General features: G+C 45.3%; 1 protein-coding gene across 3 annotated transcripts in view; it reads left to right on the top strand.

The window, feature by feature from the left end:
- The first annotated feature begins 3909 nt into the window (after positions 1-3909).
- The window catches only part of Il1rap (interleukin 1 receptor accessory protein), a 130754-nt gene continuing 125194 nt past the window's right edge, over positions 3910-9469 (top strand). For all 3 annotated transcript variants that reach the window (XM_055625036.1, XM_055625037.1, XM_055625038.1), the window contains exon 1: positions 3910-4050. The gene's annotated coding sequence lies outside the window, so the exon portion shown is untranslated. The remainder of the gene's footprint in view (positions 4051-9469) is intronic.

Here is a 9469-nt window from a genome sequence, read left to right on the forward strand (position 1 = left end):
TTTTAACTATGAACGTTTTGGACTGAAGCCAGTAAGATGGCTCAGCAGGTAAAGTAGCTTATGCTGTAGCACTCAGCCCAATCACATGCGTGCACACACATGTAGCTAAGACAGGCAACAAAGGGATTCCAGGTGAGTGTATCCCTGAAGTGGCAGCTGGCTAATGCAGAAAGATGTGAGCTACAGGGATGCCTTGCAGGAAAAGCAGTCCAAGAAGAGAGAGCAGAAACAGCATGTTGGGGAGGGTGCTTACGTGAGTAAGCACAGGGTCCACACAGTGGAAGTTAGATTTAAGAAATAACCTAATTTGGGACCATGTCAGGATGTACAGGCCCCAGTATGGACTCTGGAGATCAGCCCAATGTGATGACAAATCATGGAGTATTTGAGAGCAGAGGATAATGTAATTTTTTTTTCCTGTAGTACAGGAGATTGAACCAAGGGCTTCATACAGGCTATGCAAATATTCCCACACTCAGCAGTGATACCACCCTCACACTATTTATTTAAACAAACAAATAATGAATATTTACAAAGTGTTTCTGATGCCAGTTTCTGTTCCAAGAGTTTTGTTTGCATATGTTACTTACTTTTAAAAGAGAATCACGGTAAACACATTACCTTCGTGCTTTACAGGGATGAAACTAAGACAGAAAAGAAACAACATGCTGATTTCATGTTAATGTCTTACAGAATCCGGATTCTGATTCAGGCTGGCTTCAGAATCTCTGCCCTTAATGAGCTAGATTCTGAATATGCGAAGTTTGAGATGCACACGAAATATCAAGAATGGATATGAAGGAGGCGAACAGTATGTTTAGTCTTGCGTTTGGGCTGTAGATTTAAATTTGCAGGTCATTATCATAGAGATATTTTAGAAAGCTATATGTCTAGATAAGATGCCTGAAAGAGGGAACTAAATCATGCTATAGGAAGAGTGTCCCTGCTTGGAGAGAGAGGGACCTAAAACGAACATAACATAAAGTGCAGCAGGTGGGACAGAAGAAACCTAGGAGTCGAGCCTGACTGAGGCTAAAGGAGCAACGGGTCACATTTGTCTACTGCAGCTTAAGCAGTCAAGCGATGAAGACTGAAGACTGACATTGAAAATGGAAGTCTTAGAGACCTTGACCATGGCATATTAGTTCCAACATCCTAATTGATGAGGTTGAACAGACTATCAAGCTGGTGGCCCTTATAGTTTTGCTAAGGTAATTAAAGATGCCTAAAGAGAGGACCATAGGGAGGCAGGGAGAAGTAAAGGAGGGAAATGAGGTGACTGTCCCCAAACACCTCAAACAACTGCAAGATATTTATTGAGTATCTTCTGAACGTCCAACACTATTAGACACTGACCAGCAATAAAACTGAATTTTCAGTCATTCATTTGCTCAGGAAATAATTATTTATTGAATATCCACTGTGTAGTGAATAATTTAAAACATCTTTATTTTCATTTTTATGTTTTGATAATAAACCAAATGTTTAAAGGAAAAAATGAGGACTGTTCTCTTATTTAATTTTTTTCTGTTGCCGTGACAGAATACCCTGACAAAAACAACTTAAGAGAGAAAGGGCTGATTTAAATAGCAGTTCTAAGTCACAATCAGACATATTAGTGGAGAGGGTGACAGAATCCTGAAAGAACTGATTGCATTTTTATCAACAGTCAAGAGCAGAGAACAATGAATTAATACATACATGGTGGCTTTCGGCTGGCTAGCTCTCTCCTCTTCAAGCAGTCCAGTGCTCAGAGCAAGAAATGGTCCCTTCCACATTTCGGTGGATCTTCCCACTTCAGTTAAAGCCAGTCACTGGCAAACCTACAGCTGGCAAGTCTAGACAATTCTTCATTAAGGTGTTGCTATGTCCCATCAAAAACCAGAACACAGTGATCACACCCCCTCCCGTAATCTACAGCACTGTTTCCCACATTTCTTTAAGTGCTATCTGTATGTCTGTTTAACTTCTCTTTCATCCGGTTAGTCATATCCCAAGCCTTTTCCAAATATATGCTCAAGATATAGCTATCTTGATAACAAATGCCTTATTATATGAATGTATAGCACTGGTTAACTAATAGTCTTATCTCTACTATTTCTGTAGGCTGAAATTTTTTTGATATGTCTTCTGTCTCCGTGAAGTTGCCTGCAGCTATGCAATGTCCAGGATAATACTTGGGTCCATTGTGAACCGTCATAATCTGTCTGGCTTCTAAGCTGGCTCAAGATATTTTTGTCCAGGTGGGTGTTTGGGAAAGTCAGTGCTGGCTGCCTGAGTCCTGCTTTTTGCACCCTCCACTTTTAGACTCATGGCATTGAGAAAATGATTTAAAGTTTCCTCATATCTTCTGCATAGCACTGTATCTGTTGCCGTGAGGGTTAAGTGAATTAATATATCTGAAGCCGTTATGATTGATTTATGCTTTCTATTTTGTAGGCAACTTAGAAAATAATTAATGTAGTGTGTAATAAGTAAATTGGTGCCTGGAATATGTGTAACGAATGAGACAGAAATCAAAGAATTTTAGTTGTTGTTTATCATCAGTAACTTTTAAAACGTCCTGGATTCTTCGCTCTTTGTATCAGCAACAATCTCATGCCATGCACAGTGTGCCAGACGGCCAGGCATAGACTGCGAGTCAAAGTAGGTCTTTCCATCACGTAAGTTACTCTCGCAGGTGCAGGTGTTTTGGTTACAGCAGAGTAAATGTAACCAGTCCAGGATTGACGCCCCAGGTCAGGGAAGTGTGGGAGGTTTGAACTGCCAGTGTCTTTGGTAAGGCTGTCATCTCCTTGCTCTCTTACTGGCTCTTTCCTTTTACAATCCTTTCTTCATTCATTGCTTAATTGCTTCGTCTGGGACTCAATTTCTCGAATAAATAAACAAATTAATAAGACACAGGTAAGTAGTTTGGGGGTGGAGCAAACTTCAAGGAGGTGGCAAGGAGCAAGGCCTGTGGGAAATGACACAAGTCGACTTGGCAGATTGCCTTAGTTGGGGGATACTGTGAAATGGGGACAGGGCTTGCTTTCAAGGAGGCGTTTAAACAAGGAAATTGACTTAAGGAAGGCCTCTCTCAAGCTCCTCACATGATTACATAATTGCAGCGTACAGCGGAGGTGGCAGCTAAAGCTTCTCTACGGACTCGGAGAGACAGGAATGAATGAACAGGAAATTATTGCTTTCTGTAATCGATTATTTCACTCAATCGCCCATGTATTCATCTTCTTTTTCAGCTTAATCGTCCCGAATGCCAGCTTAGTGGCTCTCATTGGGCTGGGGGTTAGGAGCAGTGGACGCTACGGACGCGTCCTACTGTCAGGATGGGTGCTCTCTTTCCAGTGTCTACCACTTCTAGCAGAGCAAGAGAGCGCATCTGGCCGAGGACAAGGCTGTGCTGCTTCCGATTCCTGTTGCTCTAGGAGCTCGGCACATGGTGGGCTCTCCAGGGTGCAGCCCGAATCGATTCCTGGCTATTAGTCTGTGACTGGTGAATACGCAGACTGCAGGGACCTTAGGTTAGTGTCAACCTGGGCTGCAGGACCGCGTTCTTGGACGGAGCGAGCCCGCGTGCCTAGGTGTGCAGAGGGCGCCGTACCTGCCCTGAGCGCCCGGGAGGCTGCAGCGCTAGCCCCTTCCTCGCGTGCTCCGCCCTGGTCCCCGGTGGACCACGCGGGGGCACCCAGCGCAGCCTGGCATCCGCTGGCGGGCGGGCCCCACGCGGCTCCTCCTCGCAGCGTGCGGAACTGCCCCGCGTGCCGCCCCCACTCCAGCCCCGGGAAGCCCCGATTGCGGGCGGAGCGCGAGCCACCGCGGCGGGTGGAGCCTGCGGCCGCCGGATCCCAGGGCCAATCGCGCGGTGGCAGGGGAGGAGCCCCGGAGGGGGAAAAAGAAAGTGCGGCGGAAAGTAAGAGGCGAGTCGAGGAAGGCTGCTGGGATCTGGGTCTCCTGGGCTCGGCTTGGACCAGGGCGCGGAAAGAGGCAGTGGCCGGCCACCCTGCACCCATCCCGTCATTGTCGCCGAGTCTGTTCGGCTGGCCCAGGAAGGTGAGTCTCGCTCTGCAGGAGGGCTGGGTTGAAATGGCCAGCCGCAGTAACTCGGGGTAGTAGGAATTCTTGTAGATCGGCTCCACCAACCCTTCTGTTTTACAGACAGGAAAACTGAGACGCGGGGCCAGACAGCGGCCACCGCTAAAGGACTCTAATAGTTAGTGCGCCGTCGGGATTTGAACCCAGCCACACGGAGCCCTTTCTTTGGTTGGTAGGGCTTAAGTAAAGCTGTCGTGGGGACAGCTGTCCGGCTCTGTGATCTGTACCAGTCTCCCGGTGCCTAGGGTTCTCAAGAGTGCGCTGTAAGCGTGAGGCTGTGTCCCAGCACACACACTCCATCACGTCGCTCGCTCGCAGCCCCAGCAGTGACAGCCTGGGGAGAGGCTGCCAGCAGCCTAGCTAGCTCCTTCCCTGACCTGCTTTTTATCTATCTATCTATCTATCTATCTATCTATCTATCTATCTATCTATCTATTTATCTATCTATCCCCCTTTGAGGAAGGCTCCTGCTTAGGGTCTCTACCAGGCTTCTGGTGGGTTTGGGGAGAGGTAAGAGAAAGGTTAATGTTGGTCACCACTCTAACAGCCTTGGAGGTAGCAGGAATGGCTAGGGGTGGGGGGTTGGGGGGGGGAAGAGACAGAAGATGCTTGTCCTTTAGGAGCTGCTGGCTGATGGAGCCTGGATCCTCCCTCCTTTTACCTCTAAGTCCTGGCTGGGCATAAGGAAGCCTGGTTAAAGAGAAAATTAAAAAGGCGAAAGCAAACTTCTGCTGCTTCCTCTAGGAGATGTTTTCTCCTCTCCCTCCCTCAGCCCACTGGTTGTGAAATTGTGAGCCAAGGGGCCACGGGAAACGTCAGATACTTTGCCGTGCAGATTCCTGGTTAGCGACGGGCTGAGAAGGTCTGTTTTCTATCAGTGCCTTTGCCTTGTGTTGGCTGTGTGAACTTGGGCAGTTGGGTCCACCTTTCTGACCCTGTTTCAAGCGGCAGTGGACACTCGCGAGCTCACTGTAAATCCTTGGGGGTAGGTGGAAGACAGAACAGTTTAAGTAACATGTTCAGAATAGTGCCTGGCCTGGCAACTTTGGTAAATATTGCTCGGGGTTTGAGAAAAATGGTTTCCTACTACCTCGTAATGATTTTTTTTTTTTTTTTAAATCTGGAACTAGAATGATACTTTCCCCTTTGGAGTTTGAGCATTTAAAAATCTATTTTAGCAGTTATTTATATGTGTGTGTGCTTGTGTGCATGTATGTGTGTGTGTGTGTGTGAGCACATGTGCACGTGTGTTTTTATGCACGTGTGAGGAGGTCAAAGGACACTTCTTGGGTATCCTATCTCACTTCCCACCATGTGGGTGGAATTCTTTCAGTGCTCAGCATTGAGGGGAAGCATCCTTACCCGCCAGGCCTGAACAGTTCTCTGCAGTGTTTTCTGAATCTTTTCCACAGATAGACTTGGTTGTAAAACTGGTGAATTCCCCCCTCGTTTTCAGGTCAAGCCTCCAGTTTGTGAACTGACTTGAGAGGGAGTATCCTACCTTGCCAAAGAGGGTCTTGTATTTGATAAGGGATTTTAAAAAGACAAGACAAGAAACAGTTATAGCAATGCCATAGATTGGGCCAAGCCTTCTATTCCTGCTCATAGGTCCATCTGACAATTTCAAGTTCTTTAGCTAACATCAGAAAGCAACAGATTTTTCTGTTTTTCTTTTTTTTAAATTTATTTATTGTTTTATTGATTACAGTTTATTTACTTTGTATCCAAGCTGTAGCTCCCTCTCGAGCCCCCTCCCAATCCCGCCCTCCTGCCCTCATGTCCTCTTGTGCCTCTCCCCAAGCCCACTGATTGGGGAGGTCCTCCTCCTCTTCCCTCTGTTCCTAGTCTGTCAGGTCTTGCCAGGATTGGCTGCATTATCTTCTTCTGTGGCCTGGTAAGGCTGCACCCCCCTCAGGGAGAGGTGATCAAAGAGCAGGCCAATCAGTTCTTGTCAGAGACGGTCCCTGTTCCCATTACTATGGAACCCACTTGAACACTGAGCTGCTATAGGCTACCTCTGTGCAGGGGTTCTAGGTTATCTCCATGCATGGTCCCTGGTTGGAGTATCAGTCTCAGAAAGGACCCCTGTGCCCTGATTTTATATTCTCTTCTTGTGGATCTATGTTTTTTAGTCTCTTCTGGATACTAATTTGCTTTATTTAAACACAAACAGAAACATAGGCTCACATGAGCCATCCTATCTTACTCATTTTTTTTTAATTAAGCAGCTTCCATAGACACCCCTACCCTTTTTGCATGACAATTGATTTTACTTTGATCCATACAATTATTTACTACCATCTACTGGCCATGCTGCAAGTCCCAGAACCGAGTAGTTAGCATTTATAAGGGGCTGCTTCCTTCACAGTCCACAGCGTTTGCAGGCAAAATTGATGACCTCCAGGGAGGGGGTGGAACACATCTTGAGAGGAGGCCAGGGTTTGGTGAGGCCCACCTAGGTGCCTCCCACAGGAGGCATTGCCACAGGACAGAACCACATCTGTCTGTCAGCTTGTTCCTTGCGCTTGCGTTGTGATAACTTGGCCAGGATATGTCTGAATGTGGGCCTTAGAAACCAGGGACTTGTAGGGAAAAGGGAACTGTTTGTAGTAAGGTCAAAACTAGGGGATGGGAAGGACATTGAAAGCAAATCCCTTTTGGTTTTGGGCTTTGGAAGAAAGCACATTTTATCTTTCCTGATTTATATTATTATTTGTTGTTATACCTAAACTGTGTGTGTGTGTGTGTGTGTGTGTGTGTGTGTATGTATAGAACTGTAAAATTTCCAAGTGTGTCCCACACCTATTATTATTTTGTTGTTGTTGTTGTTCCTTGAGTAGCTCTTGGAGATGATCATGGCAGGCATATTAACAATGGGAGGGCCTATGGCGTAGAAAAAGCTACCTGATTTTAAATTCTGGATCTGATACATAAGTTGATGGGTGATACTGGGGAAATTGTTTCAACTTTCAGAGATTTCTGTTTTATCCAGTTCTTAAATGACTTAAAAAATGCTTATGCTATGCTGTCACGTGGAAATGAAGTTCCATGCCTACCATCAAGTGCCTGCAGTAGAGAACTGCTCTCATTAAATACCACCTTCTCTCAGCTTATCCCCATTCCTTGGGAAGAAAATTAAAGTGAGGCTTGCAGAAATGAGAGGTTTCCAGGGTCACACGGTTGGTGACTTTCTGCCCTAACAATATAGTTCATACCTCTGAGTTCTTCCTCAGCTTCTTTCAAGCCCTTTCTCATCACACCTTGTTACCTCTCCAGCAGGACTTGAACAATTTGTTTTCGTTCTTAGATTGACCTTATTTGGCTGGTGATTTCAGGTCACAAAGCAAGTTATTTTTTTTCTGCTATGAGAGCAATACTTCAGCATGGCTCTGTAGAATTTGCGGCATTGACTCCTTGTTGTGTTCACACAGATGAACAGGGCAGCATTCCGTTCTCATGTATTTGATGGGATGCACCTTCAGATTCTAGTAGGAAAGGTACTATCAAGACACAGAGATGGTCAGGTGTGGTGGTATGTGCCTGTTATCCCAGCACTCGGGGAGGCAGAGGCAGGCAGAGCTCTGTGAGTTCAAGGTCAGTTAGTCTACAAAGCAATTCCAGGACAGCCAAGGCTACACAGAGAAAACCCTGTCTCAAAAAAACCCAAAAAACTAAGAAGACCCCAAACCCAAGCCAAACCAACCAACCAACCAAACAACCAAACAAATAAACCCACAGAGATCAGGGTTATGTCAGGCTGATCTTCTGTTCCGGATGGCTTTCTCATCCTGCCTTCCTGATTGGTTGGTGGACTGCACGATGATTAAGGATGAAATGTTACAGGTAGCCTAGCCTTCTTCAGCTATCTAACTACTTCCTTGGACAGAGTGGAATGGAGAGAACAGCATGTGTAATGCTTAATCTTTATTGTCAGTTTGACAGGTTGTAGAATCATTTAGATTTGTGAGACACACATCAGTGTGTGTGTGTGTGTGTGTGTGTGTGTGTGTGTGTGTGTGTGTGTGACAGGTGGAGGACATTTCTAGAGAGGAGTGATTGTGGATGAAGGAGACCCACCCTGAATACAGACAACCTACCTTTGGATGGAGGCTTAAATAGAATAAAAGGGTAAAAGAAAAACATCAACAGAACAGCTGCTTTTCCATGTATGTGTGTGTGTCCATCCTTGTTAATCATGATGTAAGCAGCAATCCTCCACCACAACCTCCCACCCTAATAATGAATCTTCTCAACCAAAATAAACGCCTCCTCCATTGAGGAGCCTATGTTAGGTATATCGGTTGCAAGGACAAAGAGCTCACTAATAGAGTATAGTAACACAGCATTTGGAGGGAAACAATGCTTACTGTTATCACTAACCACTGGTCCAGAGCTTCAGTCCTCCTTGTAGGCACTGATAGCTTCAGGCATCTAGAGAAAGATGAATGAAGTCGGTGAGGCTGTTGGCCCATGGAGATTCTTCACAAGTTAGGCTTCTTTCCTTTGTAGCTAACAGACAGGCTTATGAATGCACTTCTAGGAGAAATGTTAGGCCACTTGGGAGGCCATGTCCTCTCTTGCTCCAAAGTAGACACTTGGCATTGTCTTACCTGGTATAACTGGAAAGTAGAATGTGGCCAAAAGAAATCAGAGGATGGGGCTGAGGGAAAACCAAAAGATTACCTTGAGCATACACTTGGCTGCATTTGTTGCCCAACTCTATCAGGCCTTTGCTGATGGCACAGATGTAGGATTTAGTGAGTCATTGTTGCTTTGCCTGCAAAATATTAAAGAGAGCCACCTACTGTGCTCTTTGCCCATTTTGGAAATTGTTCTGCAGGGGGAAAGAAAAAAAAGGCACCAGAGAACAAGAAGGTTACAGAACACTTGGTATTTGCTATTCTGGAGGCTCTAGTCAGGTTAGCCACTCACGTGTTCATTTCTTTGTAATGCAGAATGTGTAACTTATTATGATGGGGCAGTTAGCAGAGTTTATTAGCCGAGAGTTCTAGACTCTGGCAAGTACCTGAAGCACATGAGTCTAAAGAGATGAACCTCACAGTCTACAGCTTTTTAGTAGCTACTTAGAAATAGTAGCTTAGGGTACTGACTCTCTTTTTCTCTCTTTCTCTGTTTGTCTCTGTCTCTCCTTCTACTATCTTTCTTTTATTTGTTTGTTTGTTTGCTTGCCTTATGAGATAGAGACTCAAATGCTCTACGCTAATTTAAGGTGTAGCAAAAAATGGACCTTGAATTTCAGATATGCTTCTCTCTACCCTCCCCGAACCCCGGCACACTTTTTTTTTATAGGAAGTATTCTATAAGTACTATTTTTTTTCGGTTCATAATTTCTTACATTTATCAATCACAGTCTTCA

This window comes from Psammomys obesus, unplaced genomic scaffold (genome assembly GCF_907164565.1).
Source record: "Psammomys obesus unplaced genomic scaffold, mPsaObe1.curated_primary_1811, whole genome shotgun sequence".
NCBI lineage: Eukaryota > Metazoa > Chordata > Mammalia > Rodentia > Muridae > Psammomys > Psammomys obesus.